Below are 19,709 nucleotides of genomic sequence, written 5' to 3' on the forward strand. Positions count from 1 at the left end.
TCTTGACTGAATGCGTTTATTATTACCTGCTTTACTATCCTGCACTTTCTCCTCACCACCCCCCCCACAAATCACTACTTAATTTAAAGCCTTATTTTCTGCTCTACATATTTGATTTGTCAGGATCCCAGCAAAGCCATTACACTGGAAGAGTTATTTCTTTCCCCATATGAGTCCCAGTGTCCCATGAATTGAAACCCATTTCCTCTACACCAGTCATGCACTTGAATACCTCCCTGTACCATGGTATTGTGGTCAGTTTGCTCATCCTCCCTGTGGCTTAAGCTCTCATCCACACAAACTGCAAGAACCACCTGCTTCTAGAATAATAGAAGGTGACACTGTCTTCCAGATGCCCATGCCTGCCTCTCACATTTCTGCCCTCTTGACCAAACATTTGGACAGCACTTAATCTAAAAGGTGCTACTGTCCTTTGAAACATAGTCTTCAAGCATCGTTTACCTTCCTTAATGCATTGTAACATCTGAGCCTCGGGCTCCAGCTCATCAGCTCTAGGCCAAAGTTACTCTAGTGGCAACATTTACTGAAGAGATGGTTGCCTGGAAGACAATGGATTCTGCGAGCTTCCAAATACCATAAAGGCAACACATAGAGGCTTGTCTTAATTTATTTAATTATTAAAATAGAAAGCTACCCCAGTTCCTGATGCTATGGAGTTACTGCAGAATAGGGGTTGGAACAGAGATATGTTTAGTCATACAGCATGTAAACCAGCCCTTTGATTCACTGAATCTGTGTGGACCACAATGTCTCCATTTACACTACTCATTATTTATTTATTGAGATACAGCGAGGAATCGGCCCCTTCGGCCCTTCGAGCTGCTCCACCCAGCGATCCCCCAATTTAATCCTAGGCTAATCATGGGACAATTTACAATTACCAATTAACCTACCAACCGGTACGCCTTTGGACTGTGGGAGGAAACCAGAGCACCTGGAGGAAACCTGCGCAGTCACAGGGAGAACATACAAACTCCAAGTGTTAAACATCAGCGGGGAATTGAACCCAGGTCATTGGCGTTGTGCTAACCATTACACTACCATGCTGCCCCACACTCCCATCAATCCATCCCCATCAATCCATCCCCATCAATCCATCCCCTTCAGATTTTATCATCAGCCTATACGTTCAGGGAAATTGACAGTGCCTAATTAACCTATCTGCCTGCACTACTCGGGGATCTGGCCAAAACCCAGACCACTCAAATGAAAACCACAAGGTTACTGGGAGAAATGCTAGCTCCATATAGATAGTATTAAGCCAGAGTTACAGTTTTGGAGTTTTGAGGCAACAGTTCTACCGTCTATTCTACTGGAGGAACCCCAGCCATAATAGTCATTCATTTTCCAAACATCTTTAGATTTGGAGCTAATGCCCAAGGAAGAGAAAATTGCAAGTATTAAACTCGTTCAAAAGGGCACAGGGATAAATCCAGCAGCTGCAGACCTTATTTGTAGGGATAGTTACAGAAACAATAATTAGGGCTAGAATTATCAGAAACTTGGGTAAGTATAGATTGATTAGAGAAAGCCAATATGGATAAGATACTGTAAACATTATTTCCTTGTTACAAACTTGACATTGTTTTTTAATGCAGTAACAAAGAGAGCTGATAAAGTGACGAAGTGTAGCCAGGCTTCTAAAAGTAATTCAATAAATTACCACATAACAGGCTTGCCATCAAGATTGGAACATATAGAATAAAAGGGACCGAAACACAATGACTAGAAAATTACCTAAGTAACATGAAAGTGCAGTAGTGAAAGGTTGTTTCTCAGACTGATAGAAATGTATATTGAGGTCTCCCAGGTAACGTACAGTAATGAGATATACAGTAGAGTGAACAATTTTCAAATCTGTGATTGCGCAAAACTAGATGGTAGTGTGATGTGTATCTTGAAACAAAACAGGGTAAAGGAGGATTTGACAGCAAAACACATCCTAGAGAAGGGTTTATGAGGTAATTAAGAAGAGATTGTTCCAAGAGCTAGCAGGTTCAATAAGCAGGTTGAGGGAACTGGCAAAAGAAGTTAATAACATTTTTTCAGAACATTCTGATCTGTCCAGATAAGTTATCCGTCTTGGACCAGTGAACTCTGTAGGTGGATTCAGGAATAACTGAACCAGAAAACTAAGAAAGAAACATACCCAGAGCAATGGGAAAGAGCTGGGGGGTGGGGGGGAGAGGCTCACTGGTTGGTCCTTGCAAAGGGCTGTCATTGGCATGAAGGGCATACAAGAGAACGTGTCTTGTATACCAGTCACCCTGATGTCAGGTTGCTCACAACATAAAAGTCTCTCTAGTTACATGACAACAACAGTCCTGACGAAGGGTCTCGGCCTGAAATGTCGATTGTACCTCTTTCTAGAGATGCTGCCTGGCCTGCTGCATTCACCAGCAACTTTGATGTGTGTTGCTCTAGTTACATGACCTCCCTCTCACTGTCAAATTGCAGGATCTGTGCTTGTAAATTTTACAATGGCCGAGAGACTAAATAGCGACAGGTTTCCCCAGATACTCAGTAAAGCAATTGCTCTTGGTTAATGATTCAGACCAGAAATTCAAAGGAGAGTTTTGAGGGGCTCGCTCTGTAAGGAAGAGAAATGCCTTGATATAAGAGGTTGGGAAAGGCAGATGCTTGCGCTGGGGACTAGATAAACTCCAATGGAGAAAAGAAGGGATAATGATGTGAGTGTGATCGGAAGCCATGTAGACAATAGACAATGCAGGAGTAGGCCATTCAGCCCTTTGAGCCAGCACCGCCATTCACTGTGATCATGGCTGATCATCCACAATCAGTGGAGGGGTGGAGCTGCAAGTTCTGGGGCACTGTGTTGAGCAACTAAATTTCCTACAGGTGTGTCACTGTCCTAGAATGAATTTACTTTACATTAACACCCAAGATGATGACAAATATGCATTTAGTTCCCTATTGTTTTAATTGCCACTTTCCTTGGATGTGTCTGTGCAGATTGTATCCTATGACTGACTACCAGCTTCCCTACTTAGCTGAACAGCCACTTTTGTTTTTCTTTCACCTTCCAGCTCCAAATATTTTTCTCCATAGTGACTGGCTGATTTTTCTTGGAGTTTTTGCTAGGTTGATGAGCTCACTGTAATTCCAGGTAATGTGCCAGCCACTGCCCACTTTCATGTTTACCACTTTTCCAGCATGCGTGCCCCGGATTGGTTTCCATTCCCTATCTGAATGCCTCTAGTCGTAAATTCAAACTGATCTAAGTAGCAAAGCAACAAATCTCACGACTATGTCAGTGATAATAAACCTGATTCTGTTTCTGAATTAGGAAGTGGCCACAACAAGATTTTCATTCCTCCGACTCACATACATCCCAACAGAATAAAACAGCTGGTGGAAATAGGAACATTTTGTCAGGCTTCAGTACTGATCAAGCCTTTACACCACAGATTGGTCTTGACTTCTGTCAGCCATGGCCAATTTTACATGAAGTTTAAGTAGTTTCAAGCTTGGGACAGCAGACACCTGAAATAAGGCCAAAGTTATTGATTTTATCTTTCTGCTCAAGTGTGTTCAAGTGGTGTCTGCATTTGGTGTATGGACCCTGTACAGATTCTGTACCTGGCAGGGCCAGTTGATATGAGATACTGACCCTGTGCCAAACAGCATTGTTGTACCTGAAGTATAGTCTGCATCCCAGGTAGCTCCTGTTGTATCCCACATTACCATCGGCCACCCCCTCAGCCCACTCACTCCCGTGTGGAATATGGAAAGAAATCAGAACACTTGGAGAAAACTCATGCACTGAGGGAGGACATGCAGGCTCAACACAGAGAGCGCCGAGGTTGGGATTGAACCCGGATCTCCAGAGCTGTAAGGCAGCACTCTCACTACTGTGTTACTGTGCACCTACCGCTGAATAAACATTCAAAGGACCGTTGTGACTGTGCACGTGGCACAGTCTGGGATATCCAGATTACGAATCACTTCACCCTCTCCATTCCTGAAGGGTCAGCCACAAATTAGTCTATTGGTAGAGCTCTGTCTCATAGAGGCAACAGTGTCCATCACAGGGAATTATTGCAGAAATGTCAATGGAATCAACCGCCCTGAGAGGTGTTTTGCAGCAGGGATTATTAGAGCTCTACACCACAGAAAGAGGCCCTTCAACCCAGCTCATCCATGCTGATTAGTGTGCCTCACCAAGCCAGTCCCACCTGCATGCTCTTGGCCCGTATCCCTCGGAATCTTCCCTATCCATGTGTGTGTCCAAACGTCTTTTAAATGTTGTGATCGCAACTGTGATGATAATGACAAAGATGGGGTTCATGCAGGACACTAGTGCTGAGGTAGAAGATCAGCCACGATCTCCCCAAAAGACAGAGCGTGCAGAAGGGCCATGTGACGTGCTCCTGCTCCAGCTTCTCACACAAAATGCCGGTTGAACTCAGCAGGCCAGGCAGCATCTACAGAGAGGAATACGCTTGCTGAGTTCCTCCAGCATTTTGTGTGTATTGTCCTGCACTTGCAGCATCTGCGGAACCTCTTGTGTTTACAATGCTGCTCCCGCTTCTGTTTTCTTTAATTGTCTCTAGTGGCAGAAGGGGCAGTGACAGGCCATGGATTTAAACTGATCAGAGAATTAGCCAGAGGGAGCATACTGCGATGATCAGGAAGAGCTGTCTCAGCAGCTCCATTAGTAACTCTCTAAGAGAACTGAATAGATACTTGGGGAATGTAACAATGCATGTCCACGGGGAGTGGGAATAATTCAAGATCTGCACCGATGAGGCAGAACTGGCCTAAAGGCCAGATAGCCCCCCCTTCTGTGTTGTATTGTTGAATCTTTTCTATAACACCTTTCACAAAGCACTTCATTGACATAAGGGATCAGTGTCTGCATGGCAACATAAAGTTACCAGGTACAGGTACTTCTGCTACAACACGTATTTCCATAACACAAATTGCTTATAACGCAGTTGGTGGATGAGGGAACACTATTTGCATTATGTGGGTCATGTTGATAATAGTGCCAACGTAGGGAAAAAGTCAGTGCTCTGAAGGTAACTACAGCCTGTTTTGCTGTAATCCAACTTCCTATAACACGAGGTTTCTGAGGAATGTAACTCAGGCCCCACTCTCCCTCTCTCTTTTCTATAAGACCACAGAGTTTCCCAAAGCACTAATCGATATAAGCGAGCTGCAGTGCATGGTAACATAAAGCTGGCAGGCACGGGTATTTCTGCTGTGCACCTGTGGGCCTCTTCACACAGGTCTCTTCTAGCTGCACTGTTTGAAGAGCTATCACCTCAGGGCACTGGTGCAGGGTCTCGGCTCAAAAATGTCACCTGTTTACTCTTTTTCATAGATGCTGCCTGACTTGCTGAGTTCCTCCAGCGTTTTGTGCGTGTACCTCAGGGCACTGCTCACCTGACCAGGGCCTGAGTCCCTGACAGGAATGGGGATCTGGATAGAGGTGGCAGTTGATGGAATTCTCTGGTGGCTGGCAGAACTGTCATGAAGAAAGCAATCCCTCTCCCTGCGTCCCCCCCCCCACCTCCATCTCTTTCTTCCTTCCCACCTTCACTCCCCTCTCCTAAATGTTCTACCACTGAGAGTGTTTGCAGGCTGCTTATCGGTCGAAGAATTCCTTGTGATTGAAGGTTTCATGTACCCAATTTCCCTCGGGATCAATAAAATATATCTATCTATCTATCTATACATCTATCTATCTATGTATTCTCAGATTCAGCTTCCTGGGTGGGCTGAGGGTCAAGGTGATGGTGAGCCTAATAAACTGCCCCCTACACACAATGCAGGCTCTGAGGGCAAAACTAAGGACATGGATAGTGTTAAGATCCCAGGCTGCTGTTCAAACATCCCCACCCTTAAATGTGTCTCCGGGAGTGCCGTGTGTAACCTCCCTCCTCTGCACCCATTCAGTTCTCACAGATCAGCCTGCCTGTCTCCACAAGGGGAGGGTTGCTCTCTCTCTCTCTCTCTCTGCTCAGTGTTGAACTCCCACGTTTAGTTTGCTGGCAGTCACTCTGTTGCCACTCATTGTTCTGCAGTCACTGTGGACCAGGAGGCAGGCCAGGGCCTGTGTAATAACCACTCCCTCACCCTGTTATTTGCTTACTGAAGTCAGCTGCTCTGCTGTTAAGGAGGACAAGACTTTATGAGACATGGGAGCGGCCCTACCTGCGAAAAAGGAAGACTTATGTTTACGTATCACCCCTCACAATCTCAGTACCCTGCAGACTATCTCTTACATTGCAGTGAATGATGTAATGTAAAAGCAACTCCAAATAAAAACTGGTGCTGCTGGTAACACTCAGCTGGTCAGCCCATTTAACCGCTGTCCCTGTAACTTCCAATCCTTACACCCTACACATCTTACGATCTCGATCTCCTCCCCAAACTCCACACGCCTCGCTATCGCTGTCAACCCCATTCAGCCCCTACATCCTTCCCTGTATCTGTAACTCCCCCAAATCCCCACATCCCTCTCTACCCCTGCAACCTCATCCAGTTTCTACATTCCTGCTCATCTCTGTACAATCTCTATAGCTGTCTCTATCGCTTTTAACTCCTGCATAACTCTGTAACTTCCTCTAGCCGTTACCCACCTCTCTATCTCTGTAACTTGTATCTGTGACACTCCTCTCTCTGTAACTTCCTCCAGCCCTGACACACCTTTCTCTCTCTGTAATTTCTTCCCGCTGCTACACTCTTCCCTAACTCTGCAGTTTCTTCCAGCCTAAAACGTCTCTTTTTCTCTGCAGTTTCTTCCAGTCACAGCAACCCTCCCTATGTCTGTTAACTCCTCCAGGTCTGACAAAACCTCTGAGAGCTCTGTGCTCCTCCAGTTCAGCTGTGATTTCCAAAAAGACTACCATTGGCAGTCATACCTTCAACTGCACTGGAAATCCCTCTCTAAATCCCTTCTCTCTTGCTAAGTTGCAACCTAAAACCCGGGCTCTTTTGGTCACCCATATGTTATTCTATTAACTGTCTCATGTTGTTCAGAATTGTTGAACATGAATCGTGTCTCAAGCACTAAAAAATGCAGGAGGCTATCCTGAGGGATGTCTACTAGTAGAGAGTTCTGGAGAGAACTAGGTGTGAGGCAGAAAGAGGAGAGATCCTCACACCCAAGACTGGTAACAGTTCTGCTCCTGATTGCCATTGCCCAGATGATGCTCTGGTATTTCCAGTAAGAGTCAGTGGTAGACTGCAGTCGCAGTGCTCACATCCTAACCAGATACCAGCAAGCAGCTGTAGCAACTGTGGCCACAATCTGTCCCTCACGTGACCTGGGCCAGGGCCTGTTGTCAGATTAACAGATGCAATTCTTCTTCTACTGCTAATCCACCTGCCTTTTCTTCCATCCTCCATCTCTAATTTCCTGTCCACCTTCCTCCCCATCTACTCAATCTTCTTCACTCACTCACTCAATCTCTCTCTCCCCTCCACACCTCCCCTCCTTCTCAATCTACTCTCTTCATGTATCTTTTCTCTCACTTCTAACCATATAACCATATAACAATTACAGCACGGAAACAGGCCATGTCGGCCCTTCTAGTCCGTGCCAAACTCCGACTCTCACCTAGTCCCACCGACCTGCACTCGGTCCATAACCCTCCATTCCCTTCCTGTCCATATATCTATCCAATTTAACTTTAAACAACAACATCGAACCTGCCTCAATCTCTTCAGCTGGAAGCTCGTTCCACACAGCCACAACTCTCTGAGTAAAGAAGTTCCCCCTCATGTTACCCCTAAACTTTTGCCCTTTAACTCTCAACTCATGTCCTCTTGTTTGAATCTCCCCCACTCTCAATGGAAAAAGCCTATCCATGTCAACTCTATCAATCCCCCTCATAATTTTAAACACCTCTATCAAGTCCCCTTTCAACCTTCTATGCTCCAAAGAATAAAGACCTAACTTGTTCAACCTTTCTCTGTAACTTAGGAGATGAAACCCAGGCAACATTTTAGTAAACCTCCTCTGTACTCTCTCAGTTTTATTGACATCTTTCCTATAATTCGGTGACCCGAACTGTACACAATACTCCAAGTTTGGCCTTACCAATGCCTTATACAATTTCAACATTACATCCCAACTTCTATACTCAATGCTCTGATTTATAAAGGTCAGCATACCAAAAGCTTTCTTCTCCACCCTATCTACATGAGATTCCACCTTCAGGGAACTATGCACCATTATTCCTAGACCCTTCTGTTCTGCAGCATTCTTCAATGCTCTACCATTTACCATGTATGTCCTATTTTGATTAATCCTACCAAAATGTAGCACCTCACATTTATCAGCATTAAACTCCATCTGCCATCTTTCAGCCCACTCTTCTAACTGGCCTAAATCTCTCTGTAAGCTTTGAAAACCTACTACATTATCCACAACTCCACCTATCTTAGTATCATCTGCATACTTACTAATCCAATTTACCACTCCATCATCCAGATCATTAATATATATGAGAAACAACATTGGACCCAGTACAGATCCCTGAGGCGTACCACTACACACCGTTCTCCAATCTGACACACAGTTATCCACCACTACTCTCTGGCGTCTCCCATCCAGCCACTGCTGAATCCATTTTACTACTTTGATATTAATGCCTAACGATTGAACCTTCCTAACTAACCTTGCGGTTGCAACCTTGTCAAAGGCCTTGCTGAAGTCCATACTTGCCTCTGTTCTCCCCCACTTTCCAACACTTCCCTCTCCTCCCATATGTGGCATCTCCCCTCTCATCATCTCCTTATTTCTCCTCCACATCCCAGTCTCCCTTGTTCTCTCATTCTCCTCTCTCCAATCACCTTTACAACCCTATCACCATTTATTCTATAAAACTTCTGAGTAGGTCCCAGTCTCTCCTACATATCTATTATTATAATAACCAACTGTGCTCTCTAAGTAGACAGATATGAGCTTGTGTCTCATTCCTATTTTTCTTGACATTATTTATTTGACCAAGTAACTCCATTGGAACTTGCAGCTCTAGAGCTCAGAGTCAGAGTTTAATGTCACTGGCATATGTCATAAATTTTATTGTTTTGTGGCAGCAGTACATTGCAATACATAATAATAAAAAACTATAAATTGCAATAAGAAATATATATATATATGTAAAATTAAATCAGATAAATAGTGCAAAAAAAGAGAGCAAAAAAAATAAGATTGTGTACATGGGTTCATTGTCCATCCAGAAATCTGATGGCAAAGGGGAAGAAGCTGTTCCTGAAACGCTGTGTGTCTTCAGGCTCCTGTACCTCCTCCTTGATGGTAGCAACAGGAGGAGGGCATTGGGGTCCTTAATGATGGGTGCTGCCTTTTCGAGGCATTGCCTTTTGAAGGTGTCCTCGGTGCGGGGGAGACTACTGCCCTTGATGGAGCTGTCTGAGTTTACAATTTTCAGCAGCTTTTTCCGATCCAGTGCAGTGGCCCCTCCATTCCAGATGGTGAGGCAACCAGTGCATCTGTAGAGATTTGCAAAAGTGTTTGGTGACAGACTCCCAATGAAATATCGCTCTTGTTGTACTTTCCTTGTAATCGCATCAATATATCGGACCCAGACTACATCTTCAGAGATGTTGACACCCAGGAACTTGAAACTTCTTACCCTCACTGCTAATCCCTCAATGAAGACTGTTGTATGTTCCCCCGACTTCCCCTTGCTGAAATTCACAATCAATTCCAAGTTCTTACTGACATTGAGTTTAAGGTTGTTGTTGTTGTTGCGATACCACTCAACCAGTTGATCCATTTCACTTCTGAATGCCTCCTCGCCACCATCTGAAGTTCATAGTTGTGTCATCAGCAAATTCGTTGATGCTGTTTGAGCTGTGCCTAGCCACATAGTCGTGGGTGTAGGGAGAGTAGAGCAGTGGGCTAAGCATGTATCCTGAGGTGTACCTAGTGTGAGTACATCCCATCCACTGATTTACACTGTATTACATCAATCCATAAAGAATCTGAAACACCGGGCCAAGTTGGTACGTGCGCACAGGCTTCGTCATGCATTTATTACCTTACTCCATCAGCACGTCCTTCATTCCCTTTCTCTCTACCTGATTACGTAATATTCTCTTCAGTCCATCCATGCATTTTGTTGGTTTTGAGTGTTCGCAAACTGTCTGCCCCCCACTCCCCATCCCGTGTTTCCCACCTGTCTCTGAAATGTATCACTTCTGTGAACTTGAACTTAAGATTGAAGGTTCCAAGTAATTCTCCGATTCAGCTTCCTTTAGGGGGTGGGGGTTGGTGGTTGGTGGCGATAACCCTGCCCCTGCCCTGTGGGACAACATTGCTGGCAATGAAGGCAAATCCTGAGGACGTGGAAAGTGACATGACTTAGGTTGTTGTTCAAACTTCCCCACCCTTAATATCGCCTCCGGGAGTGCCTGGGACATACTCCCTCCCTTCTCAATGTTGAAACGCTGGTCTCCTCTTTAACTGACAGTCTTGCTCTGCGCTCTACATTCTTGTCTGAATTTCCTCGAATTCCTGACTGGGTTTAACAATGTTTTACATACCTCTTTCTGATTGTTACGGAGAAATTTACCCGTATCTACATTTCTTACCCCCTTCTTAATATTAAAGACTCTTTTGGGTCAGCCCTCAGCTTTGCCTGTTTTGGAGTGAAGCCCTCCAGCACGTGATGCCCCTCCTGATTGTTACAAACTCTCAGTTTGGTTAAAATATTTGCAAACTTTTTCTTTTTGTGCCTCCCCTCTCACCACTGCCTCCCTGTTCTGAGCTGCACAGTGCGTATCTCCGCAGCTTCCTTGTAATATATATGTTCAAAGGACTTGCCTCGAGGTGTTTTTCAATTAGTCACCTTTTCTGATGGGTTTGAATAGGGTGAGTGGGCAGAACAGCCTGTCACTGTTGCCGAGATCGGAGGAAAGATTGCTTCCAAGGGCAAGCTCCTACTTGCTAACTGAGAGTTGACACGGACTGAAAGAAAGAGCAGAACTATTTCAGACATTGCATTCTCCTGGGGTCTTCTGTCAGCTTCATCCCTGTGAGTACAATTCAAGTCCATCTGCTTCTCTTGCCTTGACTTGCTACATGGTCACGTAGCCCCTCAGTACCACAACTTAAATAGTGGGTCCGTTTCAGATGCAATCACAGGGGCTTGCTTCTGAGGAAACCACCCCATCAATTCCACCCCACAATCCCATCTGCTCACAAAGCAATTAGCATTCAGTACTCTGTTTACTGTCCACCTCCCATAGCTGTCCAAGAGAATTTAATAGAATTTCCACTAAGGATAATTTAAAAGTATCCAATTAATCCACCAGCCCACATTTGTGGTGTGGGAGGAAACCGGAGCCCTCAGGGAAAATGTACATAATCACATGGAGAACATGCAAACTCCACATGGAAAGTAACCGAGGACAGGATCTAACACAGGTCCCTGGAGTTGTGAGGCAACAGCGCTAACTGCTGTGCTTGTGTTCCACCCAAGGCAGACTTGTATCAACCAATATTACTGTATTAACAATGTTAAATAATAACTGACTGGCACCAACCAATATTCGATACTACTGCTATAACATAAATAAATAAAGGCATCCGTTAGTCTTGCGAGACCATGGATCTGCGCCTGGAAAGTCTTCACTCTCCAGGGCGCAGGCCTGGGCAAGGTTGTATGGTAGACCAGCAGTTGCCCACGCTGCAAGTCTCCCCTCTCCAGGACACCAATGTTGTCCAAGGGAAGGGCATTAGGACCCATACAGCTTGGCACCAGTGTTGTCACAGAGCAATGTGTGATTAAGTGCTATAACATATGGTATTGCATACTAGATTAAAGCAATTTTCTTGGAAAAAGTATTCATCAGGAAGGGCGAATTCTTGACTTGTTCTGCAAGGGTGTATTCAGGGCTAGCTTTGGCATCTGTAATCATTTTATCCATCCACAATTATACAGTGTTGTAATCCTAGTGACGATGTTGAGTTCACTTCCTGGGATGACAGCACTTCACTCAATACTTCAGTTTTCTTGCTCGCCCTTATGTAAGCAAGGTAGGTGGCAAATTAGTAACTGACGTCACTGCCACTCTGCCATCTGGCTTCCACCGCCATCTCTCCACACCTTTTTGGCAGTTCCCTCTGCAACTTATTACCTACAATCATCAGTCTCCTGAACCAGGGTGACTAACTTCACTCACCTCAACAAGCAACTGATGCCACAATCTACAAGCAATCAAGGTCTCATGTTGTCAGTATTTTTTTAAAATTTGCAGTTTGTCTTTGTCTGCACTTTGGTTGTTTGCCATACGTTTATGTATAGCCTTTTATTGGTTCTATTCTATTTCTCTATTCTACTGTGAATACCTGCAAGAAAATGAATACTATATGGAGACATATATGTTCTTTAACAATAAATTTGCTTTGAACTTTTAATAATAAATTTGCTTTGAACTTTTGAACTTAGAACTTGGTTTCTTTCACAGTGAGAGGGGAGCTGGTATGCAGGCTGTTTCCTTTATTCTGTTGTCTGTTCTCTTTGTGATACGAACAGACTTCTAAGAGCTATAAAAGTAAACTGATCTTCTTGAACTTCTTCCTATCCACAGACACTGAAGCAACTGTACCTGTTCTGAATTGGCCAGATGCCTGGAACTCTGTCACCCTAGTCATTAATTCGCCTCTTCTTAAGAAGAAGGAAGTTCCCTCCTTACCATCTCAAGTGTGTTCTGTTGCTTCAACCTTCAATGCTCACTCAGTCAATGGAAAGCCCTCCTAGGAATGCTTGGGCTCAACTAAACAGCAGCATCAAGTGCTCTAAACCTTTGCCAGGTGTCCAAGGGAGTTCTGGGGGAGACAGGAAAGAACATCTGCATATGTGATCAGCAACGCCTGTGAGAACTCACTGCATTGTGCCAGAGACAGAAAGGTTCATTCAGTAAGACTTGCCTTTAGCCTGTTTGACGGGAGAAGATGAACCAGATCTCACCACAGCCAGGACCTAGGAGCTATGAGAGCCACGAGAGGCTCCAGGAGAACCATGTTCTGTGTTGTAACCACTTCTTATCCACCAACACCATGTATGGGGGTAAGTTACTTTTGAATGAATAGATATTTTTGGGTTACGTTATTGATATTAGTGGAATGCATGACCGACTGATGAGGGTGCTGGGTGGATTGAATGTTAAACAATAACTGAATGTGGGAAAGATACTTACTTCCACTTCCACCCCTAACCCCACCCATCCCTCCCCCAGCACACCTACCAGCTCCTCTCCTACAACCCCTGGACAGTGGCTGACAATGAAACACCACAACAGCACCACGGATGACGTTAATGGAGGGCCACATTTCCCACAATGCAATGCACTATAGAAACTGTAGAATTGAAGATCATTTTTAAATTCATTCTTAGGATGAGTGTGTCAGTGGCAAGACTGGCATACGTTGCCTCATGAGACCTTTTCAAAGGATAGTCTGGATCTGTATGTGACACCGGACCCATAACCATAATGCTAACATACAGACCCGGACTGGGAAACGATGGTAGTGAATTCATTTTGTAAATGAATTTTGGTTTTTATGACAATCTGGCATATTTGTTGTTACTGACACTGGCATTTTATTTACAGGTTTAGATAAAATAATTCAAATGTTGACACTAAAGCCTGGGATTTAAACTTGTAATATTCGGTGTTTTAGTACAAGCATGTTGATTGCTGGTCCAATACCATTCCACCTTTATACCTGAGCCATATCACATGCTCCTCTCTCCTGGACAAACCCTTCAGGATCCTATCAATTGGATGTGTGTAACTGTAGAAAGCAGCTTTCTGAAGTGGGAAAAGATGCAATGGCAGGAATGAGGAAAGGTCATTTAACATACCTACACTTCCCATTCTGTGCTAACATGCGACTTTCCTTCACTAACCAAATTTTGGGAAGCTGCTCAAAACGTAGCCTGGAATCTGAAGTACAACAGTGATGTTTGCTGCTAACCCAATCTTCGCCATTCCTCATGGGAAAATCCAAAAGGCAACCCCTATTAAACAACTGTTGAGTTCAGTCAGAGTACCTGTGCAATGGTCTAAGATCTCAGAATGAAGAATAGTGACGGTTATTAAGTAATATTTTACAGCTGAGTTGTGGAATGCAATGTCTGATGTGTGATGGTTAGGTGTTGGGATCTCCAAGAGGCTGTGCTCATGTCCAGTTGGAGAAAAGGAACAGATGAGTATCCAATGTCACACATGTATCAAACACACAATAAGTACCCTGCTCCTGCTCTGAAATTCTGTCCTCAGGGGAAATGAATCTTTGGCGTAGAGCATGACTTGCTCAAACTACTGTGTACTGTTGCTTATTGTGTGTGACGAAGGTGAGTTCTTTACCCCCGAGTCTTCCTTTTGTGTTCATTCTAATGAACTATGGTTTTCTTTGGAGAGTTAGCACTGGGACTACTGCACCTTTTGATATATATTCATCACCTTACTCTAAGGAGCATCGTTTCGATGCTTGTCCTGTCGATGCTCCAGGACATATTCAGGATTGTGATGGAGGAGTCTTAGTTTAAAACTTAACTCTGTGAGGACAACTGTGTCAACTTGAGTATTGACTGGCCTATAGTTTGTAAGGCTTTGCAATGTCAACCCGGCTGACTCCAAATTTGGTTCTGCTGGGTCTGATGCCAGGTGGTCAGTCTGATCTTATTCATTTTCTTTTCACTAAAGGAGGCAGGAAACAACTGAATGGTGTAGACCATAAGAAACAGGATTAGGAGTGTTCTGCCATTCATAAAACCTTAGAAGAATTAGAGTGAATCACATAACCCCTGTAGTAAAGGAAATTGAATAAGGCTGGCAGATTCCTTCAGATTCAGATTAGTTTATTGTCGTATAAGGCAAGGTGCAATGAAATCCTTGCTTGTGCGAAACTCACAGAGTAAACAGAATACATGGTAATAATAACTACAGCGGTAAAGATGGCAACAAGCACAAAACAACAGTGGTGTAAAGTGTAACACGATGGTGTAAAGACATGCTGCATTCTGCAGCTGGGAAAAAGAAATGGCAAAGTGACAATGATGGAATAACCAAGAATTAAGCTTCCAAAACCATAGCAGCAAACACTGGGACAGGAGGATGTGAAACAGGTGATTAATTCAGAACTCTGACAGCAGTGGGGAATAAATAGTTTTTATTTAGAGATACAGCATGGAATAGGCCCTTCTGGCCTACCGAGCTGTGCCACCCAGCAACCCATTGACTTTAACCCTCGTCAAATCACAGGACAATCTACAATGACCAATTAACCTACTAACCGGACTGTGGGAGGAAAACGGCTTGCACACGAAAAGGAACGTGCAAACTTGCATATGGAAATTGCACTGGAACTGAACTCTGAACTTGGATGGCCTGAACTGTAACAGTGTCGTGCTAACTGCCACACTGTAGTTTTGGCCGGGTCTGGTCTGATAGGCTTACAAGCTCCTATATCTTCTCCCAGCAGGTAGAACAGAGTAAAGGGAATTGCCAGGATACAGGCATCCTTGATGATACTAGCCTTCCTGAAATAAAGATGGGCTGGACGGAAGGAAGTGAGGAGTCTGTGATAAACAGTAATGTTTACACTCTCTGCAGCTACATTAATCCAGAGCGGTACCTTTGCCATACTAGGCTGGGGTGTGTCTCGTCAGGATACCTTCTATAGCGCAACTGTAGAAATTCAAAAGAATCCCTGTGGACATGCCAAATCTTGTCAGATGCCTATGGAAGTGCACATGCTGATGTACTTTCCGAATGTGAAGGGACCAGGTGAGATTACTGGTGGTATGGGTGCCTAGGAACTTGAAGCTGTCACCCAACTCCAAGAAACTACCTTGATGAGTACAGAGTTGTTGAGTTGGTTCCAGCCATGCCCTCATGGGCTTACAGGGCATAGAGCAGGAGACTAGGAACACAACTGTAGGGAGCTCCGGTATTAAGAGTAACGGTGGATGATATGTTATGAAGAATTGCCACTGATTGTGGTCTACTAGTTAGAAAGTCTAGAAGCCATTTGCAGGTTGTTCGGCGGGGGGGGGGGGGGTCATGTGTAGCAAGGCCAAGATCCAAGAATCCCTCACCATCCTGGTAGTTTTATAGTCATTATTACAAACACCAGTTGTTGTCATCAACTTCTTCCTTTAGGTCTTCAGATGGTTGTGGTGGGATTTGAACTGATACCCCTGGAATATTATTTCAGACCTCATTAGCCTTGTAATTTATCCACAGCACCACCAATTTAACTAGCTGGATTATTGTGGCCATCTCCTGATGCCACACCTTAGGAAAGACGGTAAAGACTTGGAAAGAGCATTCACACAAAGAGACGTAGTTAGGAATCCACTGCTAGGAAGGTTGTCAAAAATAGTCAGCATTAGCTTTCAATAGATTATTGAAAGTTGGAAGTGGAAATGTTTGCTTTGGGGAAAGAATGGGAATCACCAACTAATCTTTGAAAGACAGCGCAGACTTATAGCCAAATGGCTTCCTTCAGCACTATTGCCCTTTGGATTCTCAGTGTCCAGTTTAGTATGTGCACATTGTTAATTACAAACAAGATCGGCCCACTGCTGGGAGCAATAGCCCTGCATCAAATACTCCCATGGCCAGCTCAAACTTTACATTTTATCTAATGAGACTGTGCTAAAACTGTTGAATTGAAAGGAACCAATACACCCCACATCATCTTGGGTTTTACAGCCAAGGGAGGACATGACAAAGGTTTCTGAATCTGAGCTCTGTTGAATCAGTTTGAAGCTGAATCTAGATAAAATAAGTCAAAATATCTTGTCTTGAGGTATATAATGGGAAATTGTCTGTTGTCAGGTTTTATGCATTTATGAACCATATTTGTCATTTATACAGGTCCCTCGTGATATTGAAATATCTTGAAATGATTCACATTGAACTAATTTTGGGTACTACGACTGTCATTTTCTTGACAATCGCAGGAACAATATGAGCTCAGAAAGAACATTCATACAACCTAAACCTGTTCTTGCTGATGGTTATGGGACTTGTAGTACGTTTGTAGGGCTTTCTTAGAAGTTTGTGTAGGTTTGTCATAAAACTTTGACAAACTTCTATAGAGGCACAGTGGAGAGTTTCCTACCTTTTTCCTAGCCCATCACAGGCAAAGCCCTCTCCAACCTTGAGTACATTTACATGGAGCACTGCCACGAGAAATCAGCATCCATCGTCAAAGACCCCCACCGCCAAGCCCATGCCTTTTTCTTGCTACCACCATCAGGTAGGTATTAAAGGAGCCTTAGGTTCCACACCACCAGGTCCAGGAAGAGTTATTATCCTACAACCATCAGGATCCTGAACTGATGTGGATAAGTTCCTTCACCATTATTCTGAACTGATTTTGCAACCTGCAGAGTTTCAACGATTCTTTGCAACTCATGTTGTCAGTATTATTCTTATTTGCAGAGTGTGTCTTCTTTTGCTTATTGGTGTTTGTCAGTCATTGTCGGTTTAATAATAAATACAATAAAATTGTATTGTATTTCTTTTTTCCCTGTAAATGCCTGTGTAGACCCCCTGGTAAGCCTCAGGCTTGCTCAACTCACTTTCGTCTAGGGGAAGCATCCTGCGGCCCCGCCAAACTGGGTAATCAAGTTTGTGTGGATGCTGTGTGATGTACCCCACCCCGCCAAATAACAGACAGAACACCATATGCCATTAAATGATTACAATTTATAGAACTTACTGGAACTATGTAATTAATAGAGGTAAAATATAAAAGGAAAGTAAAAGGCGCCAGACTTATCAAAGTTCAACCACTTCATGCACAACACTTGGAGCTCAAGTAACGGGGTCCTCTTTTCACCATTCGATCCCTGCCGACCACCTCGACCCGCCGCCTGGGACTAACCACGGTGGTCGACCAGACGCTCCACATGAGTCAGTCTTCATCTCCTCTCCTCGCCGAAGACCCTGGGCCTTGGACTCCCGCTCGGGGGCAGTCCCGTCAGCTAGCTCACAGCATCGCATCCACTCTCTCTGTCCCCATTGTGCCTTCCACGCCAAAAACCGCGCAACACAATAGCTTACAGACACACAAGAGGGAATAACATCTATCCCAATTGTTCCGTTTCCTCCCTTATCAATAATATAACCCAAACAAGCAGAGAGAGAGAGAACTCTCTCATCGCAGTTATTTCAGAAAAGCCATTTTAATTATAACATAACAAAGAAGCCATTTTGATTAGCCTACACAGTAACATAAAAGAAGATACTCAAAACACACTGGAGGAACTCAGCAGGTCGGGCAGCATCTGTGGAAAGGTCGACTCATCGTTTCCATGGATGCTGCCCGACCTGCTGAGTTCCTCCAGCGTGTTTTGAGTGTTGCTTTGATCCCAGCATCTGCAGATTATTTTGTGTTAACATAAAGGAAGAAACCCCTTACTCTCTCCCCCCACCAAATAAAGTCATGTCCTCATGACTTCTAAATAACTCGCCCACCCTTCCTGCAGACACAGAAACCCAATCCAGGTACAAACAGTCACATGGCTCCCCAAACAGTGGACATTACGCCCGGTCCCACAGGCGCTACATAGGCCAATCTATCTGGGAGTTTCCTAATCCTCCAAGACCTCCGTACCCCCTTGCCTAAACCCTTAAGGCTCGGACACTACTGGGGTTACCTCGGGTCTGCTTGCAAACTCCTCTCTCAATCTCTCGCTCATGCCCCCACTGCAACTCGAAGCCCCCTGTCCCATGTCCGGGGCCCCGCTTCTTTTCCTTCCAGGTCCTGCTGTAACCCAGGCTGCCCACAGCTAGCCCTCCCCACTACACCTGACTCAGTGGGGGAAGGGCCAAAAGTCTCTTCCTCATTCAAGGGGAAGTTAGCGAAAGGCAGCATGTACCACACATCCAGCACATCATCCTTTGAATCTGTATTCTTCCTCATTCCCTCGATCGGTAGCTGCTGTTTGATTTTCTCCAAACTGAAGCACTTGGCCTGGGCTGCCTCTGCAGCCTCTTCAGCCTCCTGCAGTCGAGACGTCAGCTTCTTCTCTGACTCCTCCAACTCTCGCCCCAGTCTCAGCAGTTCTGACCCACGCTTCATGTCCATCTCCATCTGGGATGCAATTACACCACCAGCTTCTTCCAATCTGTTCTGGATCCTTGTCTTGAGTTTCTGCTGATCCTTTCGAAGGCTGGTCATGGTTTCGTTTCTCTGGATTAATTCATCAGTACATGACCCCAGTTTCGGCTCCGAATTCCGTTTCTCCATCTCCACTTTGACGAGCGTGAACTCCAAGTCTTCAATGGTTGTCCCGGGCTCCAGCACTCGCCTCACATCATGGTCCCCCAAGGCGAATCCAAACCCTAGGTGATCATCCACATACGCCAAAACTCCAAACACCTCCACATCCCCCATGGTCTTCCTCATGCCCCGTGGGAAGGTTGCAGAGGCTCCGGATATGCCCTGGGACATCTTTTCAGATCGAAAGAATCCTAGGGAACCTATAATGGCTGTTTTCTCCTCATCGGCCTTACTCATCGGGATCTCGCAACATCCACTCCTCAGATCCAGCACATTAAACCACGTCGCACCATACAAACAGACCATAGCATCTTCGGCCCTCAGGGTTGTATTCTGGTCAATGACAGTGCGACTGTTCAGAGTCCTATAATCCACACACATG

The sequence above is a fragment of the Mobula hypostoma genome, chromosome 25, assembly GCF_963921235.1.
Source record: "Mobula hypostoma chromosome 25, sMobHyp1.1, whole genome shotgun sequence".
Classification (NCBI taxonomy): Eukaryota; Metazoa; Chordata; class Chondrichthyes; order Myliobatiformes; family Myliobatidae; genus Mobula; species Mobula hypostoma.